At 42.6% G+C, this 26,057-nt stretch overlaps 1 protein-coding gene across 2 annotated transcripts in view; it reads right to left on the minus strand.

The window, feature by feature from the left end:
• The window catches only part of OR6V1 (olfactory receptor family 6 subfamily V member 1), a 38,352-nt gene extending 19,205 nt beyond the window's left edge, over positions 1-19,147 (minus strand). Inside the window, exons 1-2 of one of the 2 annotated variants that reach the window (XR_013980682.1) lie at positions 18,512-19,147; positions 12,040-12,577 (exon numbers count right to left, since the gene is read on the minus strand). The gene's annotated coding sequence lies outside the window, so the exon portion shown is untranslated. Of the gene's footprint in view, positions 1-12,039; positions 12,578-18,511 lie in introns of those variants that run through there. The other variant, XM_080986965.1, reaches the window with a different exon arrangement.
• Positions 19,148-26,057: the final 6,910 nt, after the last annotated feature.

Genomic DNA, 26,057 nt, shown 5'->3' on the forward strand with positions numbered 1-26,057 from the left:
TCCTTACACTGCACAAGGCAAACAATTGTAACCCAATTCCAGGAGCCAAGATGCCAACATATAACAAACACATTTACACCCTTCTCTGAACCTGAGCCCCTTCAAGGAATTCATTGGGAAAGAAGCTGATGGATTTATCTGTCTATCCACCTTCCTGGCAGGAGCCCCAATACTCTGTCAAAAAGAAATCCGCAGAACAATTACCTGTAACCCTGAATGAAATCACTATTTGGAATCACTGCTTCTTCTCGGTGATGCCAGAACTCTTTAATTACCTGCAGATGGCCCCATCACTGCATCGATTTGGATTTGAAGGAAGCGTACAACTTGGTGCACATTTGGAAAAAAGGAGGCAGGGCTGGCAAATAGAAAAGTCCTTAAAACATGATATAGCCTTGTCCTTCTTTCTCTGCAGTGCTCTGGTAGTCTTTCAGGACTTTACGAACGGCATGTTCCAAGACGTGCAAGATCAATTCATAATCATCTACTGGGATAACATCCTGATCTACCCTGAGATATTCCAGCAACATATAGCAGCCGTCCATTGGGTCTCGCAGTGGCCCCATGAACACCATCTATATGCTAAACTGAAGAAATGCACATTTGATTTGGTCACCGTCAGATGCCTTGGCCTTGTGTTTTCCCCACACATCCCAATTTGTCCAGAATCCAGATGAACATCTCCCATGCATGAACCTTGTTGGTGTCAGGAGTGCATGCAGGAGCCAGGCCCTGTGACTAATAGGACTTTGCAGGACTGGGGCCTTCCTAAGTTTGTTCTGAAGAGGCAGGGTGTGGCCGCACAGGTGAGGCTGATTAGTAACTCACAGCAAGAGCCGGGAAGGGATATAACGTCAGCATTTCCATTTGGCTCTTTGCCACAGCAACACGTTCCCTGCCTTGCTGTATTTGGCTCCTTGACTCCCTGCTTCTTGATTCCCGGACCCTTGACTTTGTGACTCTTTGCTTCTTAATCCTCGGACCGCTGACTTCATGACTCCTGGCTTCTTGATCCCCGGACCCTTGGCTTCCTGACTCCTGGTTTCTGGACTCCTGTTCCTGCTCCCACCCTGCCGTCTTGCCCCCGGTCCTGACGTCCCCAGCCAGGACTTCGATCGCCCATGAACTGGACCGTGACAGTTGGACCGGCAGATACCATAGATACAGAAAGATCTGTAGTGGTTTCTAAGTTCCACCTATTATTACCATTACTTTCTTTAAAACTTTCTCCACTGTTGCACCACTCTTGAGAGCTCTCCTGAAAACCAGCCAGCCAATCCCATAGAGCCTTATTACTGCATTAAGGATTAGCAGGGCAGAACAACAGGTTCTTGCTCTGGAGAACTCAATGTTCATTTAAAATGTTCTTTATCTCGTGGGTTTTTCTTCTTCTTCCTTAAATAATTAATGGAAACAAAAATTAGTAAATAAGAACCACACACAGTAACTCAACTCCTAAACCAAAGTTAATTGCAAGGCACTGTTAGTTACTAATATGAGACTAGTAAGAGTTGCTTTCATAGTTACTTCAGTCTTTAGCTGCTGGCTTCACTGAGGGGGTTCACTCTTCCTTACTGCAGACCCTCCAAGTGTCCCTATTTTCCAGGGACAGTTCTGGATTTACAGAAGCCGTCTTGGTTTCTGATTTGTGTTTTTTTTTTAAATGATATTTATTAAAGTTTCAGAAAAGATTACAAAAATAAGAAAGAGAAAAAAGGAAAAAAAAGAGAAAATACAAAATACAGAAAAATAAAAACAGTTAAAAACAAATCAATCTTTCCAAGTCTTGTCTTTCATTTACTTGTTTCCCTGACCTCCTCACACATTCCTTTTTTGTGTTCCAGTTCAGTTAGTTAGTTCAGCAAATCCTTTCCCTCTTTGTTTTTATCTTAATCCTTTATCTTAATATATTATAACTTTAGATTCTCACCTGTTAACAATCCATTTTTACATACTCCTTTGTAACATTGCTGCTAAAACCACTTAACTTCATTCCGACATCATTCTAACATTCATTAATTTTACAGTATTTCTGTAAGTAGTCTTTAAATTTCTTCCAATCTTCTTCCACCGACTCTTCTCCCTGGTCTCGGATTCTGCCGGTCATTTCCGCCAATTCCATATAGTCCATCACCTTCATCTGCCATTCTTCCAGAGTGGGTAGATCTTGTGTCTTCCAATACTTTGCAATAAGTATTCTTGCTGCTGTTGTGGCGTACATAAAGAAAGTTCTATCTTTCTTTGGCACCAATTGGCCGACTATGCCCAGGAGAAAGGCCTCTGGTTTCTTCAGGAAGGTATATTTAAATACCCTTTTCATTTCATTATATATCCTCTCCCAGAAAGCCTTAATCCTTGGGCACGTCCACCAAAGGTGAAAGAATGTACCTTCAGTTTCTTTACATTTCCAACATTTATTATCGGGCAAATGATAGATTTTTGCAAGCTTGACTGGGGTCATGTACCACCTGTATATCATTTTCATAATATTCTCTCTTAAGGCATTACATGCCGTAAACTTCATACCTGTGGTCCATAACTGTTCCCAGTCAGCTATCATTATGTTATGTCCAACATCTTGTGCCCATTTAATCATAGCAGATTTCACCGTTTCATCCTGAGTATTCCATTTCAACAGCAAGTTATACATCTTCGACAAAATCTTAGTTTTGGGTTCTAGCAGTTCTGTTTCCAATTTTGATTTTTCCACCTGGAAGCCAATTTTCTTGTCCAAATTATATGCCTCCATTATCTGATAATAATGAAGCCAATCTCGCACTTTATTTTTTAATTTTTCAAAACTCTGTAATTTCAATCTGTCTCCCTCTTGTTCCAAAATTTCCCAATATTTCGGCCATTTGGCCTCCATATTGAGCTTTTTCTGAGCCTTCGCTTCCATCGGTGACAACCACCTTGGGGTTTTATTTTCAAGTAGGTCCTTATATCTTATCCAGACATTAAACAATGCTTTCCTGACAATATGATTTTTAAATGCTTTATGTGCTTTGACCTTATCATACCATAAATATGCATGCCATCCAAATACATTATTAAAACCTTCTAAATCCAAAATGTCTGTGTTTTCAAGAAGCAGCCATTCTTTCAGCCAGCAAAAAGCTGCTGATTCATAATAAAGTCTAAGGTCTGGCCGGGCAAATCCACCTCTTTTTTTTTGCATCCGTTAATATTTTAAATTTTATTCTAGGCTTCTTGCCCTGCCAGACAAATCTAGAAATATCTCTCTGCCACTTCTTGAAACAATCCATTTTATCCAAAATTTGCAATGTTTGAAACAGGAACAACATTCTAGGCAATACATTCATTTTTATCGCAGCAATACGGCCTAGCAGTGAAAGCTTCAAATTTGACCAGATTTCTAAATCTTTTTTCACTTCAGTCCAGCATTTTTCATAATTGTCTTTAAATAGATTCCCATTTTTAGCTGTCATGTTAATCCCCAGGTATTTCACTTTCTTAACCACTGTTAGACCTGTCTCATTCTGAAACCTCTCTCTCTCAATCTCTGTTAAATTTTTCTCTAAAACCTTTGTTTTTAACTTATTCAGTTTAAATCCTGCAACCTGACCAAATTCTTGAATCAGTTCCAAAACTCTTTTACTACTAGATTCTGGCTCCTGTAACGTCAATACTAAGTCATCTGCAAATGCTCTCAATTTGTACTGTTTAGCTCCGACTTGTATACCTTTAACCAATTGGTCCCTTCTAATCATATTCAACAGGACCTCCAGGACCGATATAAAAAGCAATGGAGAAATTGGGCAACCTTGTCGTGTCCCTTTTTCTATCTTAAATTCCTCCGTCACCACGTTATTAACAATTAATTTAGCCTTTTGTTCTGAATAAATTGCACTTATACTGTTTCCAAAGCCTTGACCTACCCCCATCCCCTGTAGATTCTTCTTCATAAAACTCCAAGAAATGTTGTCAAATGCTTTCTCCGCATCCACAAATATCAAAACTGCCTTAGTATTAATATTCACTTTTAATTTTTCTAAAATATTGATTATGTTTCTCATATTATCAGACAAGTGTCTACCCGGGAGAAAGCCTGCTTGATCTTTATGAATCTCTTCCACTAACACTTTTCTTAGACTTTTAGCCAAAATGTCTGCAAAGATTTTATAATCCACATTAAGCAGTGATATGGGGCGGTAGTTCTTAAGCTGCGTCTTTTCAGTCTCTGTTTTCGGTATAAGTGTGATATACGCTTCTTTCCACGACTCTGGTGCCCTTTTCCCATCCATTATTTCATTGCAGACTTCTTTTAAAGGTTGTACTAACCATTCTCTTAAAGATCTGTAGTATCTAGAAGTCAGTCCATCCGGTCCTGGAGATTTACCTAATTGCATATTCTGAATGGCACCTTCTACCTCCTGTTCAGTTATTTTATAGTTCAGCAATAATTTATTTTCTTGAGAGATTTTTTGTAATCCATTTATTTTCAAAAATCGGTCTACATCAATTTCTTTCTGTGGCCCTTGTGTATACAGTTGTTTAAAATACCTCTGGAAACAGTTTCTAATCTCAACTGGGTTCTGTATGTTCTTTCCTTCCACTTCTAAATTCAAAATAGTGTTTAATTTTTGTCTTTTTTTCATTTGCCAAGCCAACAATTTCCCACATTTATTAGCCGACTCAAATGTCTTTTGTCTCATTTGTTTGATTTTCCATTCTATCTCCTGATTCATCATTTTCATGTATTGTACTTGATACAACTTTATTTCTCTCAAGATCTCTTGCGACTTTGGTTTTGCTCTCAATTTCTTTTCACTTTCCTTTATTTTCTCCAATATTTTATCCTTCTTCTCATTTTGAGTTCTCTTCTTTATTGCATTCTGTTGTATCAAGAACCCTCTCATGACAGCTTTGCTTGCGTCCCAGATTACCCTTTTTTCAACATTAGTGTTCATATTTATCTCAAAATAGTGTCTCAAGGTTTTTTGGGCCTTCTTAGTCACTTCTTCATCTCTAAATAAGGTATCATTCATCCTCCATCTGAAGGAGCCAGTTGGTGTTAGTTTCATCTCCATCTTCACAGCATTATGGTCGGAGCAGGTTTTTGGACAAATTTCTACTTTTCTTGTCTTTGGTGCCATTCCTCTAGTTACCCATATTTGGTCAATTCTTGTCCATGTCATTTTGGCTTCAGAAAAGAAGGTTCCCGGAATGTCCCACTTTTCCTTAAGATGTTCCTATTTTCACTGGAGAAATGTTGGAGGGTATGGAGTTATGTAACCCCTGAGCCAAGGAGATAAGTAACTATAGTCATACCTTGGAAGCTGAACTCCTTACGAGTCGAACGCTTTGGCTCCTGAACGCCTCAAACCTGGAAGTGAATGTTCTGGTTTGTGAACATTCTTTGGAAGCCAAACATCCAACGTGGCTTCCACGGCTTCTGATTGCATGCAGGAGCTTCCTGCAGCCAATCTGAAGCCATGCCTTAGTTTGACGTGGAAATGCGGAAGACAATTATATTTTGAGGAGTTAGGTGGCATGTCCCTTTCCCTTTAACATCCCCAGTTTGATTCTTGTGTTTCACACACCTGTCTGGAGTTTATTGGGTTCTTCTGTGTTGCAAGTGCTGGCTGGATGCCAGCTGCAGGTAGTGGGAGACTCTCAGCTGCTCTGTATTAATCATGAGTAATGCAGGACGTGGATAGCGCTGTGGGTTAGACCACAGAGCCTAGGACTTGCCGATCAGAAGGTCAGTGGTTCGAATCCCCGCAATGGGGTGAGCTCCCGTTGCTCAGTCCCAGCTCCTGCCAACCTAGCAGTTCGAAAGCACGGCAAAGTGCAAGTAGATAAATAGGTACTGCTCTGATGGGAAGGTAAACGGCGTTTCTGTGCACTGCTCTGGTTCTCCAGAAGCGGCTTAGTCCTGCTGGCCACATGACCTGGAAGCTGTATGCCGGCTCCCTCGGCCAGTAAAGCGAGATGAGCGCTGCAACCCCAGAGTCGGTCACGACTGGACCTAATGGTCAGGGGTCCCTTTACCTTTACTTAATGCCAGGTGCACTTGATTACATCAAGGCAGGCTATAAAAGCCATAGGTGGGAGGGGCCCGGTGAGCTTCTGCCCAGATCAAAGGACCTGATGCTGGGAGACCGACGGTCGGGGTCTTTCTCCTGCTGCTCTACCTGGGGCTCCGGGCAGCTGAAGGGGAGATGGGGTGGCCCCTGTCGGGTACGTTTTGTGTTGTGCTTTGTATGTTTGTTTGTTTATTTGTTAATAAAACACTTTTGGTTCCCCTTCCACCTCCTCATTCCTTTCGTCCTGATATTCTTGGAAAGAACTGCTGCATTTGGCAGCACATAGTTGCCGAACGTTTTCAGAAGTCGAATGGACATCTGGAACAGATTCCGTTCAGCAACCAAGGTATGACTGTATACAACTTTCAGAAGGTTTTTTTTTTATGTTTAATGTTTTAAATTTTTGTATACATGTTGGAAGTCACCTAGAGTGGCTGGGGCAACCAAACAGATGGGCAGGGTAGCAATAGTAATAATAGTAATAATAATAACAAAGGAGGAGGAGGAGGGAAAGGACATCCCTACTTTCATCAGAGAAATGTTGAAGGGTATGTCACTGAAAGATATATCCCCTCCACTGCTTTCCTTTATCTTCTGAGATGCTTCCCTTCACATCTTCTGCTTCTCTCTCTTCTACCTCCCTTTATACATTCCATGTGCCTCCCTCTGCCAATAAATTGCCTTTGCAGGGGTGGTCACTTACAGGTCTTGGATGTTGTAGGCCTGGGGTCAGCTGAGCCTGAGCTCCACTGTGGCACCATGCCCTGGGTACCATAGCTCAGGATGGGGCATCACTCAGTAGAACAGCCCCTGCTTTGCATACAAAAGGCTCCAGCTTCAATTCCTAACATCTCCAGTTTAAAAAGAACCAGGAAAGACGTGAGGGTGGGGGGAACCCTGCTCGAAACCCTGGAGATCTGCTGCCAATCAAGGTAGACAACATGGAGCCAAGTGAACACACAGCGTGACCTCCTAGTATAAAGCAGCTTCTGATGTACCTTGCCAGTGGGTGGCCCTGTTTCAACTACATGGTAATACCAGCTGTGTAAGTAGGAGGTTGGAGGCCTGAGATGAAATGCAGGGGGGATAAAGGATAAATAATAATAATAATAATTTATTATTTGTACCCCTCCCATCTGGCTGGGTTTCCCCAGCCACTCTGGGCGGCTTCCACAGAGACCAAAAATACACTAAAATGTCACCCATTAAAAACTTCCCTGAACGGGGCTGCCTTGAGATGTCTTCTGAATGTCAGGTAGTTGTTTATCACTTTGACATCTGATGGGAGGGCGTTCCACAGGGCGGGCGCCACTACCGAGAAGGCCCTCTCCCTGGTTCCCTGTAACCTCACTTCTCGCAGGGAGGGAACCGTGAGAAGGCCCTTGGAGCTGGACCTCAGCATCTGGGCAGAACGGTGGGGTGGAGACTTCAAGAACTGGTTAATTTCCACTACCCACAGTGCAAAAGCCTAAGGCTGCTGAACTTGGGGGCTAAATGAATAACTTCCAGTTCACCTATTCCCCAAACTCAGCAATTTTCTACTGTTTAGCACAATAGCCCAATAAAGCTGACGGCTGAGGTTTGAGGCTGAGTTAGCAGAGATCCAACTCTGATTGTCTGAGTCTGGTGCGGGAGCGTATTTCCTTCCTTCTCCTCCATCGTATGCTGCAGTGAAAGCTGGTAGGGATGGTTAAGGTCTGACACATCTCAGGTGTATCTTCTGACTCTATTTTCACCTCTCTCATTCCAGAATACTTCTAGCTACCTGGGGCTTGATGAGGCCACCTCTCTCCTCCTATTCCTTTTTCTTTATTTATCTGTATACACACCATACATTTAATGCATCTGCCAAGAATCCTGGGAGCTGTAGCTCAGCCCTCAGAAAGCTACAATTCCCAGCACTCTGAACAAAGTTCAGTTTCCAGGATTATTTGGGGGTGAGGCATGCACTTTAAAGGACTTCAAATATATGGTACGTGTACAGAGCCAAAGTTCTTCAGTTGATGTTTAGCTGTTCTCAGCGTTGCATAAGGGTAATGCACATTCTCAGTCCTCCACAAGCTGTTTGGGTCCACTGCTCCATTATTATTTTTCATTTACAAGCTAATACTTTTCTACATACCTGGGTGCCCCTTAAATATATGCAACCCCCTACCTTTCTTGCTTGTAAGGTGGCCCCATTTGACTGCATTTGATAGGCATAGGACTATCAAGTTTAGTACAGTGGTACCTCGGGCTACATACGCTTCAGGTTACAGACTCTGCCAACCCAGAAATAGTACCTCGGGTTAAGAACTTTGCTTCAGGATGAGAACAGAAATCGTGCTCTGGCGGCTCGGTGGCAACAGGAGGCCCCATCAGCTAAAGTGGTGCTTCAGGTTAAGAACAGTTTCAGGTTAAGAACGGACCTCCGGAACGAATTAAGTACTTAACCCAAGGTACCAATGTATTAGGTAAATGATGATATGGATGTCATAGGAAACATCCACTGGGTGGCAGCACAGCTCTGTAATATCAGAAACAGAAAAATGGCAAGACAGCCTTCGCTACAGGTCAATAACTAAGAAAGCATGCTTGTCCTGTTTCAGAGGTGAACAGGGCCGAATAATGGCACAGGTGTGTGTTCTCAACAGTTCAACATGGAACCTCACCAAGAAATAAAAGTGGGAGGCATCTACAGAAACTGGTGTGGCTGCATAAGGAGCTTACAGATGAGCTGAGATTTAAGATGGGCATGCACAGTGGTACCTCAGGTTAAGTACTTAATTCGTTCTGGAGGTCCGTTCTTAACCTGAAACTGTTCTTAACCTGAGGTACCACTTTAGCTAATGGGGCCTCCCGCTGCCGCTGCGCTGCCACCGCATGGTTTCTGTTCTCATCCTGAAGCAAAGTTCTTAACCTGAGTACTATTTCTGGGTTAGCGGAGTCTGTAACCTGAAGCGTATGTAACCCGAGGTACCACTGTATAAGAAATGGAAGAAAGGGGAAAACCCAAAGGAAGAGTATACATAAGTAGCCAACAGTTGCAGGGAGAAGATGAGGTGGGCCCAAAGCTCAGAATGAGCTCAGGCTTGCAAGAGAGGTCAAACATAATTTTTAAAAGGTTTCTTCGGCTATGTTCAAAGCAAGAGGATGAACAAGCAAGTAGTAGGTCCTTGGCACGGAGAAGACTAAGAAATGCTACTGGGTGACAAAGAAAAATCAGAACTGCTCAACACCTACTTTGCCCCGTCTTCACCCAAGATAAGAAAACAGGTGGTAAGGGAACACTTAGCTACTTTAAATGAATTCAACTCTCCAAGACCTGATAAGCTGCACCCAAGGGTACTAATGGAGCTTGCGGATGTAGTCTCAGAGCCTCTGGAGAATTCTTGGAGAACAGGTGAGATCCTCGCAGACTGGAGGGGGGTAAATGCTGTCCCCAACTTCAGAAAGGGGGGAAATATGACCCAGGTATCTACTAACTGGTGAGCTTGACATTAACAGCAGGAAAGGTCCTAGAACAGATAATTCAACAGTCAGTCTGTGAACACTTAGAAAAGAACGCTGTGATGACTATGACCCAGCATGTGAAATGGATCTAAGGATTTTAGCAGAACACAAGCTTAACATGAGAAAACAGTGTGATACTATTTAAAAGCTATTGCTGTTCAAGGCTGCATCAGCAGAAGTATAGTGTCCCCAATCAAGGGAAGTATTCAGCCTTGGCCAGACCACACCTGGGGTACTGTGTCCAGTTCTGGGCGCCACAATTTAAGCAGGATATTGACAGGCTGGAATGTGCGCAGAGGAGAACAACTACGATGATAAAGGGATATGTGCCAGACACTTCTAATCCTTTAATTAAGCCAAGTTTTAAAAGCTAGTTGTGAGTTAGAAGCTTAGGGTAGGCAGTGGAGAAGCAGGTAAACAGGAGGTGCAGCACAATGGCTGATGTTTGTTTGAATCCAGGGATGCAGCTATGAGAGAAGGCAAGAGACCCTCTTGGAATGTGATGCTGGGAACCGGCTCAAGTTGTAGATACATGTAAATAAACCATATATAGTAAAGACACCACAGTCTCCCTCTGTGTCTCATTTTCCAAAAGGAAACACTAATTGAGTAAGTGTACCTGGAACTCCCTGGAATCTTGTACTGCTCAGAAATTGGGGGTGGCATGCAACAATATTGTGGCGACCAGTTCTGATTTTTTATGACTAGCATAAATATTTTAGCAGTATTTAAATGAAATAATTTATGGACACACTTATAAAAGCTAAAGTCAGTATCTTATATTCTGAGGCCCTTGGTAGCTTTTAGGGCCAAACTGTATGTGATGTCCCATCACATGTTTTAAAAAAGAACAACTGGTTGCTTTTATTTTGGAGGGGAGAAAGAACTGGAGAACCTTTAATCTGGAATCTAAGTCGACCCTGCACTGGTTTTATGTTAAAAATCACCTCCTACCTGACTGCTATTTGCCCATAAATGTACTGTTATTTTCAAAAGAAGGTTATATAGAGAGTTGAACTGTGCCTAAAATCCAAACAAAATTTAGGGAATGATTAGATAAGTTTTCTTGGGGGTGGGGAACTGTTGCCTAAAGACAAACACATTTCATCTATGTCATAAATTGCCTCTGGAAAAGCAATCTCTCTCACCACTGTGCTGGCATGCAAGCATTCAACAGGATGGCACATGATTAAATTAGGATTGATTGGCAAGAATTTGAAACTGTTGCCTGCAGCAGAAAAGCTCAGTTAGCTTTCATTTTTGTATGGAGTGAGCAGCTGCATGAGGAATACAAGATGTGCTTCAAAACCAGCGGAAGTTGTTATTCTCCTTTTGAGTGTAATTTATCAGGAAGTTTTCTCGGGGTAAACCCTGTCCGTGGATTGTATTGGCATTGTTTAGAGCACCTGTGGGTTGCGACCCCTTTGGGGATCGAATGACCTTTTCACAGGGGTCACCTAAGACCAGGGGTCAGCAAGCTTTTGGGGGGGGTGGGCTCCTCCACCGCCAACAGCCTCTGCCACTCGCAAGGGCAGGGACAGGAGCCGTGCTTAGAAGAGTGGCAGCGGCAGCACAAGCGGCGGCGGCAAACAGCTTGCTCTGATGAGGGACTGCTGGAAACGCGCTCGGCCAGCTCAGCCCAGCCCCCTTCCTCCTCTCGGCCACGCGCATCTGCCGCTCGCCCATTGGCCAGGGCCTCAAACCTTGGCAGGTGATTGGCCAGCGATTTGCTACACTGGGAGGAGGGGGAGGTTCCGCCGCGGTGAGGGAGAGGAGGGAAAATGTCAGTGGGGGGGGGAACGGTGCCCGCACCACAAAAAAACAACAACCATGGATTCCCCTCGTCAATCCACGGACCCGTCCATGGGCCGGTTCCGGGAGGCCCAAGGGCCGTATCCGGCCCATGGGCCTTAGGTTGCCGACCTCTGCCTAAGACCATTGGAAAACACATATTTCCAATGGTCTTAGGAACAGAGACATCGCTCCTCTATCCGTCTCCAGGTGGGTCCACCCACAGGCAGATACGCCCACAACCGAGTACCCGGCGTGATAACATCATCATAGCTGTCAATGTTTCCTTTTTTTAAGGGAAATTTCCTTATTCTGAATAGGATTCCTTGCAAGAAAAGGGAAAAGTTGACAGCTATGGACATCACCGTGCCAACCCCATCACATACACCCCGTACAAATACAGGTGTATGTGATAGGATTGGCGCCATAATGTACTTATGCGGACCCGTCACAGCTACTGTGTAGAACAGCTACTGAGAACAGCTACTGTGCAGAGAGCAGCTGCTGTGTTGAAAGCAGCTACAGTGGTACCTCAGGTTACATATGCTTCAGGTTACATATGCTTCAGGTTACAGACTCCGCTAAACCAGAAATATTACCTCAGGTTAAGAACTTTGCTTCAGGATGAGAACAGAAATCGTGCATCTTTGTCATCTTGAATGAGTTAAATTTATCACTGCAAGGACCAAATTCAACATGCCTCAATTTGTCTGAAAAGATCCGATCATTCCAAATGAAACTTCAGCTTTGTAAAAAAAAAATATGGATGAAAATAAAATTAAATGTTGCCTACCTTATCTGCTTTCTTTGACGAACATGACATTGAACCAGACAAAAGGATTACGATGATAATTTCTGTGAAAGAACACTTGCACATGCTTGCACGCAAAATTTCATCGTACTTTCCAAATCTACCTGACACCCCATTTGCACTTGTCAGAAGCCCATTCACAGTCAAAGTTGAAGGTGTTCCTGAGACAGTACAAGAGGAGATCATTGAACTTATTAACAGCGATGCAGCGAGAACTGATTTCTCTACAATGCCAGTTACAAAATTCAAGTGTTTGCAGTCATATCCTGTTCTGTCTGAGACTGTGTTGCGCCTCCTTCCATTTCCAACAACATATCTTTGTGAAACAGGGTTTTCCAGCTTGTTGGTTATCAAGTCTAAATAAAGAAGTAGACTTGTTGTGGAAGATGATCTTCGTTGTGCTCTTGCAAAGACTGCACCGAGAATTTCTGATCTGGTGAGAAAGAAGCAATCTCAACCTTCGCACTGACGTTGGCTTTTTACGCATACTGTCGCAAAATGTAGCAATGTAGTTTACTGTTGTCATATTAAGGCTGTGACCCATGCTACACCATGGTTCAAGACAAAATTTCATTTATTCGTAATTAGAAATAAATATTTCACAATATATAATTACATATTGTTATTGTGATAAACCACTATGCTTTAATTATGTTCAATTTGTAACAATGAAAATGCATCCTGCATATCAGATATTTACATTACAATTCATAACAGTAGCAAAATTACAGTTATGAAGTAGCAATGAAAATAATTTTATGGTTGGGGGTCACCACAACATGAGGAACTGTATTACAGTGGTGCCTCGCAAGACGAAATTAATTCGTTCCGTGAGTTTTTTCGTCTAGCGAAGCACGAAATCCCATAGGAATGCATTGAAATTCAATTAATGCGTTCCTATGGTCAAAAAAAGTCCAAACAAAGCCAAATTTGGTACAACAAGAGTTTATTAAGTGCTCTTTAAAGTCACACATACTGTAAAGAGCATTTCAAAAATTGAAGGAAAAATAAATTATGTTTCTAAACATGATAGAAAAACATTTAAAAATCAACAAAGTGTACAGTACATTTTCTAAGACTCTGGGGGACAACTCGAAGAAGGTTCCTCTTCCACTCTTTGCTTCTTGCTGAAGAACCCCCTCCTCAACTGTTCCCCCAGCCACCCACCACACAGAAATTCAAATCCAGAATTTTTTTAAAAAAACAGAGTGGCCCAATGGTCACAGAAAATCATAAAAATGCAGAAAAAAACCACACAAGCTTCCAGATTCTTGCAAACCCCTCCTCAACTGTTCCCCCAGCCACCCACCACACAGAAATTCAAATCCAGATTTTTTTAAAAAAAACAGCAGAGTGGCCCAATGGTCACAGAAAATCATAAAAATGCAGAAAAAAAACACACAAGCTTCCAGATTCTTGCAAACCCCTCCCCAACACCAAGTCCTTGAATTCCAAACACCCCAACCCAAAATCCAAAAACCCCCAAAAAAGTTTTAAAAGTTTAACTTACAAAATGGCTGCAAAAGAAGTTTTGGAAAAGCTTCAAAAATCACCAAAGTCTTCAAAAACCTCAAAAAAGGCTACCACACCGCGTTCTATGAGTTGCTCCTCGAAGTCAAGTCGCAACTGTATTAACGGTGTTAAGAAAAAGGAAACTTGCAAGACGTTTTCATTTTTCGTCTTGCGAAGCAAGCCCATAGGGAAATTCGTCTTGCGAAGCAGCTCAAAAAACGCAAAACCCTTTCGTCTAGCGAGTTTTTCGTCTTGCGAGGCATTCGTCTTGCGGGGCACCACTGTAAAAGGTCGCAGCATTAGGAAGGTTGAGAACCACTGGTTTAGAGAAACACAAACAGTGCAGTCATAAGCATGTTCATACAAACTATGTACCATGGAGATTATTCCCAGGTGAATGCACACTGGATTGTGGCGAAAGGTGCAATCATATGCACACTTACTTGGCAGAAAATTCAGTGGGACTTAACTACTTAGGGGGGAAATGCACAAGTCTCCATGAAATACATTTCAGTCTCTCTTGTTCTTTTTTATTTAATAGAGGAAAGAATTCAGAATAGTAATCAAATATCTGCTGTTGGCAGTCAACGTCAGGTTTACATTTGTATTGGCGGCTTATATAATGCAAAATCAATATAAGTCTCGTGTGTAGAAATGTCCTAGGATGTGATTACCTAAAAGGGGGATGAGTTGGAGAACATAAAATTCACTGCATCCTTGATGCTTTATCCCTCCTCTTTTCTTTAGTAATCACCTCCTAGGGTATTTAAAAAAACCCACGTGTATTTCTTGAACCTGGAATGGCAGATGAAGTTGATGGACTATATGGAATTGGCAGAAATGACTGGCAGAATCCAAGACCAGGGAGAAGAGTCGGTGGAAGAAGATTGGAAGAAATTTAAAGACTATCTACAGAAATATTGTAAAATTAACGAATGTTAGAAAAATGTTGGAAGGAAGTTATATGGCTTTAGTAGAAATGTTATAAGGAATTAAGTACAAATAGATTAATAGAGTATTAAAGGGAAGAATAAGGTTAGAATCTTTTAAGATAATTAAAGGATAGAAAGCAGAGGAAGATGGAAAGGAATTGCTGAAACAATCAACAGAAGTGGAATACAAAAAGGGAGGTGTGAGGAGGTCACTGAAATAAGTGAATGAAAGATAAGATATGGAAATTGTTCGATGTTTTTTAAATTGTTTTTGTTTTGTTTTGTTAGTTTAATGTGTTATGTAGTGTTTTTGTATTGTATGGTATTGTTTTTTTTTCTTTTTGTTTTTGTGTGTGTTTAAATTGTTGGAAAAGTAATAAATATTATTTTTTTAAAAAAAGTATTTCTTGAACCTGAACTCTTTTATTTAGGAACGTAATACAGTTTGTTGCTCAGATGGAATACATATTATTCTTCACTGGATTGAATCAAATGGGCCTTTTCAAGTTCTACAAGGAAATGGCTGGGATTGAATCTGGGATCCTTTGCAAAAGCAAATCACATGTTCTCCTACTGAGCGATAGCATGTACTGCTGTTAGAACATCTTCTCTAGCAATTAAATGCCCAAATTTATTTAATGTTGGCTATTTCAACTGATGACTATGGCCACCTATGGGCTAGCTTCAGCAAGTTTCCCCTTATATTGACAGATGCTGATTTCATTGGCTTTCCCACCCACCAATATATTGTTACAAAAGTTGGGTGCCACCCCTGCTCTCTGCGGAGAGGTAGCAAGATTCCAGGAGGTTCCAGGCACTCAGCCAGGGTCTGTGCTTCTTTGGAGAATTGAAGGCGAGACAGAGACTGTCGTAGCTTTAAGAAATAGGATTTATTCACATCTTTGCACCTTCAGCCTGCATGGAGGGAGTCCCAGATCCTACAGCATGGTCAGTTCAAGAGGGGCTTGTTCCCCACAGAAGTGCAACACTCAGTCTCTAAGGCATCTCTCCTGATTTCTGCTGTTTCTAACAACTAAGCCTTCTTCATTCAGTTGCATTTTAATGGCCAATCCTTTTGATGCTTTGCAGTACTAATAGTTAATCTCCCCAGGCCCTCACTGAAAAAAGGAGTTCCGGACTTTATCAACACTTGTTGATTGACTAGGATTAAAGACTGGTACACACTCAAGACATTTGCCTAGGTTAAGTAACTCTTCCCATGCTAATTGCTGATCCTCAGAAGTAGGTCCAGACATTCCAATGCACATGGATCTTGTTAACATTCTCAAGGTCTGACACACAGTCTTCACACATCAACACGAATTAAACACCTCACACCCCTTGCATAACTCCCTTTCTAATACACATAGAGACTGTCTTATAACATATCCCAGTTATACAAGTTCTAATTGAAACCTAACGTTTACTAAACCTAAACAATATATCTATTATATCATCGTTTCATTTTTTAATGTTGTAACCTGCCCCTGGGGCTTTAGGATGAAAGGTGGGTAGTGAATAATAACAAGAAGAATAATAATTCTAGAATCTAAACCTTTTGAGGACTGAGTTTTCTTGCAATATTTGCTTAAAGGGTGTAAGTTGTCTAACAGCATTTAGTATTTTATAAGTAACAAACTTGATGTACATTCAGCCAATTTACCTGTATTCCTTGGAATGGACCCCAGTTCTTATGTTCTTGTTCTTGGTTTTGCAGCTGGCTAAAAATCTGACATTATCTATCTATACATGCAGACATAGCACTAAACCTTCTGCAGCGTGGAAAGTCCATTGCCTTTCCACTTGTTGTTTATAGCAGAGGAGTCAGGATTGGGAAACACTAGAAGCTGCTAGCCAGGAAGCACCCCATCTCTTCCCAGTGCCATCCCAGGACACATTGCTGCCTAGAATGGAGCCCAAATGGTACCCCCATTTCCTGGCTAGAGGCACTACTGTCAAAAGTGTCTTTGCACCTTTCAGATTTCAGCACCTGCCTTCATGTATCTCCCCCACCCACAATGATTCTGCCTGAAGCAGGTTACTTGCTTCACATTCTGCAGCATAGCAGTGCTGGCCATGCCTGCCTTGGGAGCTTGAAAAGGCCCTAAGCCACCACGCAAAAGAGCTGCCATCTGCAGTTTACTGATAAAGAATAAGTCAGCTGATAACAGTTTTTGTGACGTCTCTTTCGCTGCTATACCTCTGGCCCTCTCAGTGGCTAATAAAAATTCCCAGGGGGAAATAAGCTTCTAATTTGGATTTGCAAGCATTGCATATTCTGTTACCCATTATGAACTCCAGACCCATGGCAAGATGATTTGCAACTGGAGACCATATATTGTTTAAGGCATGCAGCGGCTATCCATTCTACATCCTGTTTTAGTTAAGGCAACAATAAGGAAATGTTTCAACTCCCTTCCTGCTTAAAAGTTAAAACTTACAGAAGAACAAGTAGCTGCTAAGTACATTTGGGGGGAACCAAAACACACAATAAGGCAATACTTTTATCAGGGTCAACTGAACTGCCACAAAATAGTGAGCAAGTTTTCAAGTTCTCCGGAGCCCTTCATCAGGTAGAATGTTAAAAAGCAAGGAGCTAGGAGGGGTGCAGTTACTCTGAAGCCTGCAGTTTATAAGCATATTGAACTGGAATACAGATCTTTTGCAGTCATAACAGGATTTGCCTCTTAAGGTGAATTGTAGAGTGTAAGGACATCCTGGACTACTGGGACAAAAAATAAAATAAAATTGATCCTCTGTTTTTTAGAGCCTAAAAGATAGTGGCTATTTGGTTCTGGAAGTGCAGAATTATATTACAGTGGTACCTCGGGTTACATACGCTTCAGGTTACCTACGCTTCAGGTTACAGACTCCGCTAACCCAGAAATAGTGCTTCAGGTTAAGAACTTTGCTTCAGGATGAGAACAGAAACAGTTTCAGGTTAAGAACAGACCTCCGGAACAAATTAAGTACTTAACCCAAGGTACCACTGTAGTAAGTTGTATGAATGGATCACATGGGTGAATCATTCTTTGAGACATTATACGGGCACATCACACTCAATTTTAAATGGCAGGAAAGAACTGTATGCCAGTACACTGTCCCAAATTTTGTCAATACAGGATTTGGTGTAAACTGTACTAGTTGATCACAAGATATACCGTAGCTTGGGGAACAAGCCGGTGTGACTGCATAGTCAGTAACAGTTCCCACCATTCACTCCTGTTTCTGTTCATTGTCTTAGTCTGAACCACTTCATATTTCTTTTGCCTTAAGAAACAGATGTATTTGTATTTTTGCATCAAAGCATGAACTAGGTAAAGATATGTTCTCTGGGTTCTTTGCACAAAGAAAACTTTTTTCTCTTTTTTTACAAAAGGTCAGTCACTCAGTTCTAACCCCAATAAACAAGGAAGACAGGATGGAAAAGAGAGATTGACTAAATGTTTGATTAAGGGCTTAACCACATTTCCTATAAAGCATGGGCTTGAGTGGTTCTGCCTTTGTCCCGCTGCCTTCCCCTGGAAAACCGCTCTTTAGCAATAAATCAGAATAAGCATCAATCTGCAGGAAACCTTATTGCTGTTTGCTCCAATTCACTGCTTAACCATGGGTTTTCCCGGAGGAAAGCAGGGATGTCATTGAGCCACACATCATTGCCAATGACGTCAGACAGGTGACCTGAACATAAGTGCTGTTTGGATGCCATATCACCCTTCCACCTATAGCCTCCCCTTTGCACCCGATTGTGTGGTTAACCTTGTTGATTTTTGAGGGAGCTAGCATATCCCACCACTGACGTCTCTCCAATAGTTCAGACCAGCAGACGGTCATTTGGGGGTAGAATCCATTAAGAGAGCCCAGTTCTGCAATGATGGCCCAGATGAGGTCTATGCCCTTCCTAGGACCAAGGTCATTCTCACCTTTCTGGATGACTAAGAGATCAGGCGGACTGGATGCCTTGATTTTGGATGGCAAGAGTGGCATCAGCTGCTCCCATCGCATACCCCTGCAGCCGAACCATGTAATCTGGACATCTGATGGCAAACTGAGTCCATGGCCTCGGGAGGAGAATGAAACATGGGCCCTTGCCCAGTGAACGATGCTGTGGCCGCATATCCAACTTCTTTTGGGTGCCATACCTGAAAGTGAAGAAGTCAACAGGACATACTGAGTAACAGAAGGGGAGTGTGAATGTATTGCCTGTCGGATGCAGAACGCCACCTGCCCAAAGCGTTAATTTCACCCCCTGGCAATTTGTGAGTGGATGTTATTTTTGCAGCACTGATTCTGAAGGAGTGGGGAGCAAAGTTGGCAGGTGGGAGGCTGCAAGCTGCTATGGCTTTACTGAGGATCAGAGAGAATTGGTGCCCGGCCAGTAGGGCCGTTGTCAAATTCTCTCTTTACCATCCTCACTTTCTCCGGACTGGCCATTTCTCCTTCCTGCCATGATTAGATGATGACTCGATGCTCTGTCTGTCACAAACGGATGCACAATATTCATGAATATTTTGCTGAATATGGATGCCCATCAAAGCAATGGGTTACACTGCTATGGACCAATATATGCTGCATGTTTGCAAGGAATCTGGGTAGTAGGAGGACTGGCTTGCAGCAGGGGTAAACAAGCCCTTACACCTACATTAGTTCGTCAGGCTTGCCAGAAGAAATAACATTAGCAGGAACATGAAAGATCCTACTAAAGGGAAGGGCAGGGGCATGCAGATTGTTTTTCTTTTCCAAAATGTGTGTTACTCAAGGGCAGCCACTGCCGCAGTAACCAAAACAAACAAACAAACAGCCGTTCAAAAACTATATAGCTACAAGACAGCTAACTTTAGTCATAATTAAGTGCACTTGGAAATCATAAAACTTAAGGTTACTTGCAACTAACTTGTTTCTGTGGGGCCCAGTGATGGCTGGATGGAGGCAAATGCTGGGAGGTTGATTTTTCAGAAGCATTCTAGCAGCAATAGTTCCTGACTAGAAGTGTGTGAAAATAGCTCCTAGGTTGTGTTGCTCTGAGGGTGGCTTCTGCGTTGATCATTTAATTTAATATTTTAACTTTCATGTATAAATCAGTCTTCCCAACCTGATGCCATCCAGATGTTTTGGACTACAATTCTCAGCTGCCGCTGTTAACATTTATATATATAAAAAAATGTATTCTTTTTGCTTCTTTACAGGCATTTCTGTTTTGTCTCAAGCTTCAAGAATCCCTGCTTTATCTCGAAGATCAGCCCACATAATTTGTCAGTTTACCTCTTCAGAGGGCTTGGGTTCCAAATCCACATAAAGGTTGATGAAGCTGTTCTGCTTTTTTCTTTTTTTATTAGTGAAAAAAAATCTATTCAAACACTGATTATATTATCGGTTTTAAGTTGTCCTTTGACTAGTTTTCCTTTCTGTGTTAGGTTTTTTTGCCATTGCCAAAATACACAATTTTGAATGCTATTGTCAACTGTTGTTCCTTTAAAATCTTTCCAAAGTCTTGATACGATTAAGCTTGCTGTTATCAACATATGATTAATTATTTAATTTGGATATCATAAGTATTTATCAAACTGGTGATAATTAATACATTTTGTGAAGTAATTTTCTTTCTTGAAACACCTTTTCCTCAAAATAAATAAACATTTGGATACAGCCATCATATGTGGTAACAGGTACCTCTGTAATACCCACACATCCAAAAATAAGTTATTTATATAGGAAAACTCCTGCATTATACCACCTGTGGATGCATTTTAAATATTGTTTTTCATGTAGGTAAATACATTTCAAATATTTATCATCCTAGATTGTTTTCTAGTCTTTTCTGCTAATTTCAGTTTCTAGATCCAAGTTCCCTTTTTTAGACTTTCCAGTGTACCTGTGTCTGGTAAAGGTAAAGGTAAAGGTACCCCTGCCCATACGGGCCAGTCTTGACAGACTCTAGGGTTGTGCGCTCATCTCACTCTAAAGGCCGGGAGCCAGCGCTGTCCGCAGACACTTCCGGGTCACGTGGCCAGCGTGACAAGCTGCATCTGGCGAGGCAGCGCAGCACACGGAATGCCGTTTACCTTCCCGCTGGTAAGCGGTCCCTATTTATCTACTTGCACCCAGGGGTGCTTTCGAACTGCTAGGTTGGCAGGCGCTGGGACAGAACGATGGGAGCGCACCCCGCCGCGGGGGTTCAAACCGCCGACCTTTCGATCGGCAAGTCCTAGGCGCTGAGGCTTTAACCCACAGCGCCACCCGTGTCCCTCCTGTGTCTGGTATCTATGTTTAAATATTTGCCTTTCTTCCAGTGCAGTAAGTTGAGTTGCTTATCAACTTGCTCAATTATGTATACACTTGTCTTACATAAAAACCATGAGTGATATTCAGTGTTACAGTAAATCCATTGGAATAAATAAATTTGAGTCACACAATTCAATTGACTTCAACAGATCTATTCTTAGTATGATTAACATTAGATATCACCCAATTTGTTTGTGTCTCTTGCAACTTTTATCTAATTTCGTGTATTGTAAATGGACTTGAATTACACACAAGCTGCTCTTGTTGTTATCATCTGTTGCATTCATTTATTTCTGTATATGAAAAGATGTCTCAAAGTGACTAGAAAACAGTTAAAAAGCAATTAAAAAGCAAATAGCAAAGAAAACAAGACACAATAAGTAATAATAATTTAAAAAATCATTAAAGTGCTCATCCAGCAATACTATAAAAAGTACAAATCCTATTCCATCCCACTAAAAGTGATCACTACAGTAAAGGTCCAAATTATTCCAAGATATGATCCAAACTTATAATCAAAAACCTAGACAAACAACATCTTAAGGTGAAGCACTGAAAAGCTGGCAAGAGCATTCCACAAATGGGGAACCACAACTGAAAAATCCTGTTTTTGTGTTGCCACCCTCCTCTCTTCCCTCGTTGAGAAGGGCCTCTGATAAAGACTGTGGGGTCTAGGCTGCTTCATGTAAGGAGAGCTGTTCCTTGAGGTCCTTATCATAAATATGAAAACCTCAGTTGTGGAAAGGTACAGTGGTACCTCGGGTTAAGTACTTAATTCGTTCCGGAGGTCCGTTCTTAACCTGAAACTGTTCTTAACCTGAAGCACCACTTTTGCTGATGGGGCCTCCGGCTGCTGCTGCACCGCCGGAACACGATTTCTGTTCTCATCCTGAAGCAAAGTTCTTAACCTGAAGCACTATTTCTGGGTTAGCAGAGTCTGTAACCTGAAGCGTATGTAACCTGAGGTACCACTGTAATTGAGGGAGGAGAGTGGAGGAGAGTAGAGGTGAATGGGAGGATAAATAACCCTTCTCCACTCAGGGGTGGAGGAAGGTGGGTGCGGTAGGTGCGGGCCGCCCCGGGTGTCACCATTGGGGGGGGTGTGACACAATGCCAGGCAGCACTCACCACGGGGCCTGTAGCACGCGTCTCTCCTGGGAGAGATTTGGCAGCTTGTGCACGCGCAGGCTCTACGCTACACAAACGGTCCGTTCGCTGCCTCTCCCCCGGCTGTAGAGCAGCTGAATGGGAGGAGGCAGGCAGACTCCGGAGGCCCCGCGGTGCGCCCCACCCCCATGGGTGTTTTGCCCCACCCCTGGGTGCACCAGCCCCAGGTGCCCGAACAGCTTCCTCTGCCACTGCCTCCACTTGCTATTTTTTCACTGCTATTTCTTCAACCTTCTCCATGTTTGCCACGAAATATCTAGTTTGGGTCTAAGCCCTCATAAGGCTTCATCCAGAAGACATCAGATGTACACACCCTCCAACATTTCTCCGATGATTGCCTTCAGATGGCTTGGAGGTCAGCTAACTCCAAAGAAAGTAGGGACATCCTAAGTTCAAGTGGGACATTCTGGGATCAAACCAGAAATCGGGACGGCCTTCTCTAAATCAGGGATGTCCCTGGAAAACAGGGACACTTGGAGGGTCTGAGATGAGTGTTGCTCTCTCTTATCTTTTGCTCTCTCTTATCTTAGCTGCTCACCTCTTCTGAATTGGTTGCCAGCAGTACTGACTTTGAGACAAATTCACTATCGCATTTGCTATCCCTAGCAAGGGGAGGAGCCATAGCTCAGTGGTAGACCATGCACCTTGCATGCAAAAGTCCCTAAGTTCAATTCCTGACATCTCCAGGGAGAGAATCCTGTCTGAAACCCTGGAGAGCTGATGGCAGTCAGTATCATCGGCACTGAGTTAGTCGGACCAATGGTCTGACTCAATATAAGGAAGCTTCCTGTGTTCCTAACACCACAATGGTTGTTAACCTTTAAAAAACAACAATCAGGAAAATAATTCTGGCCTGCATACTGCTTTCACTTGCAGTTTTTTCAGTAAGTTATATGATCCATGCTCATCTCTATTTTTAGCAGTCTATGCTAGGGGTGTGTACTGGCTGCAAGATTCAACTTGCTTTGGGAAACGGCCTAGTTTGTTTCTTAGCTGCTCTGTGTCCAATTCAGTTTGTTAATAGGGACTAACTGCATTAGAGCTGTTAAGAATTTAGCTCTGTTCCCTCCCCATTCTTTATAATGGGGAGTCTAAAAGCAGTTATATATATTTTTTTCCTTTTCAGATAAATTTTTGATCTTTGAGGGGATAGCAGCACCTCCGGAGAGGCTTTAAAGTTTGATGGGGTGTGCGAAGGGAAGACTTTATCATTTGGGGGTGAGGAAATATCACCCCCCCAACAAGAACTCTGCTACCCCCAAATTGTTGGTGAGAGTGTGCTTCTGTCACTCGCCCTCCCCCCCAACATATTTTTGGGGTATACAGCCTGGGAGAGAGAGCTCTCTCTTTTGATTTGAATAGCAGGAGAAAGTGGTAGAAAAATTGCATAAATCCTCAGGAAAGACAGGTGGGAAAAATATAATTCCATTGACTTGTACAGGAGAAGGCACAGATCCACAGAAAAACATAGTTGGTAATCCCTGGACCTATCATGTTTTTAGGCTAGACCTGATCATCGAAACAAAAGATGATCTCGCAATTCCTTTCCTCTTGAGCTCTGGCCATTTACCTAGTCAGCTTGGTCTCGTTTCTCAGGCTTCACAAGAATATTTGTGTAGAATAGTGGGTAGACATGGCAGACGACACAGCGATTTCTCCAAAGCAGCTCTTTATTTTGTAAGCTGGAACAGACTGAACAGCAAACAGCTCAGCCGGCCTGCTTTTATAGGCAGCCGGCTGTCAACATTGTAGCAACAACAACCCAGGGTTTCCCGCCTAAAATAACTGACGTGGACCTGAGTGAAAACTATCTACAGTATCCCCATGCTGGCCCAGGGTGAGAACTTCAGTACATAACAATTTGCATATTGAAAATCTTGAAAAACCTATCCTGCACATAGAACAGTAGCCTGTCAGGGAGAAGAGTCCAGTCTGACCTCCCTCAGTGTGTTATTCTTCTTTATTCCCCCCCCCCCCTCACCAAGAGGTATTCAAATAGACCACTTCCCCAGAGATGCTGTTTTTGTGAACTGGCCTGTATTTTAGGGACTCTGAGGGAAAACACAAGGATTTAATGGGGCAAAAAGAGAACGACATCTGAGTTTCAACCTATCTGCCTGAAAAGAATAATGTTGTAGGAAGAGTGCTTAATATAAAAACTGAGGCCTAGTTTCACTGAGGTGGTGAATTTCCATCCAGGCCGTACAATTTCATGGTGCTGGTTTGCATAATTGAATAGCTCTCCATTAAAATAATAATAATCCAAAACCAAACTCCTTTCTCTGTCAGAAGATCAGATTCCATCTAGTTTTCTATGTACAGTAATGTGATTTTTGTGTGTGGAAAGCATTCAGCCCCAAGAGTTTCCAGCTGCCCTCTGATGTGGTATTGCCAAGACAGTTTTACTGCTTCAGTGACAGCTACAAATGCCTGACTTAACCAGTTTCCCCTGTGCTATCCTGCAAAGGTGCCTCAAGCTGCCATAGCTAAAAACAACAACAGCAGCCTTTCTGAAGGTTATGCTCAGCATAGCAGACAACTGCCTGTATTTAATAGTAATCCTTATCTCGTAACCATAAAAGCCCAAGTTTCCATGTGCACTTCGAGGATAAGCACGTACTGAGAGGTTTGGAGGTGTGACCTACAACTTCTGCAGAAAACAGTTAAATATAATCCTGTGCTTATTTGCTTCTGTGGAAGAGGTTGCTGTAAGAGATGCGGCCAGACCATCCAAGCTCAGGGGAAAGGGTATACAACTTGACGTCTTCCTCAGGTTCAGGACTCCCAGAAGCCTTCAGTGTACTTACTGGTTCCAGCAACAGGTCTTATGAGCCTCTTTCCATTGCAAATAAGTGGATTCACCCCCACCAGAAAAACAAAACCTGCTCAAAATGCTTTCAAATGATCTTCAGAGAAGGAAAAGTACAGTGGTACCTCGGGTTAAGAACTTAATCCATTCTTAACCTGAAACTGTTCTTAACCTGAAGCACCACTTTAGCTAATAGGGCCTCCTGCTGCCGCCGCACCGCCGAAGGACAATTTCTGTTCTCATCCTGAAGCAAAGTTCTTAACCCGAGGTACTATTTCTGGGTTAGCGGAGTCTGTAACCTGAAGCGTCTGTAACCTGAAGCATCTGTAACCCAAGGTACCACTGTACAGAGATAGGCTATCCAAATGCTGTATTTAATATTGTTTTTGGACAGTATGCATACCCTCAAACATTTCTCTGAAGGAAATAGGGACATCCTATTCATCCTATAGTGTTGGAGAAGACTCTTGAGAGTCCCATGGACTGCAAGAATATCAAACCTCTCCATTCTTAAGGAAATCAGCCCTGAGTGCTCACTGGAAGGACAGATCCTGAAGCTGAGACTCCAAGACTTTGGCCATCTCATGAGAAGAGAAGACTCCCTGGAAAAGACCCTGATGTTGGGAAAGATGGAGGGCACAAGGAGAAGGGGACGACAGAGGACGAGATGGTTGGACAGTGTTCTTGAAGCTGCCAGCATGAGTTTGACCAAACTGCGGGAGGCAGTGAAAGACAGGAGTGCCTGGCGTGCTCTGGTCCATGGGGTCACGGAGAGTGGGACACGACTAAATGACTAAACAACAACAACAACAAATTCAATCATCATCATTGTCTTTATTCCCCGCCCATCTAACTGAGTTGTCCCAGCCACTCTGGGCGTCTTCCAACATATATAAAAACATAATAAAACATTAAATGTTAAAAAATCTTCCCTACACAGGTCTGTCTTCAGATGTCTTCTAAAGGTTGAATAGCTGCTTATCTCCTTGACTCTGGGATTGCATAACTCCATACAGGAGCCAGGATTTTTGTTGGGAGAGCAGAACCTCAGTTTGCTATGTATCTTTATTGATTTTTATAGATTTAGCTGCCCCTCCCTGCCCCCCCTTGGCTACGCCCATGACTCCATACCCTCCGACATTTCTTCAATGAAAATAGGGACATCCTAAGGAAAAGTGGGACATTCTGGGATCAAATCAGAAACCAGGGCG

Source organism: Podarcis pityusensis (assembly GCF_964106645.2).
Source record: "Podarcis pityusensis genome assembly, chromosome: 17".
Lineage (NCBI taxonomy): Eukaryota > Metazoa > Chordata > Lepidosauria > Squamata > Lacertidae > Podarcis > Podarcis pityusensis.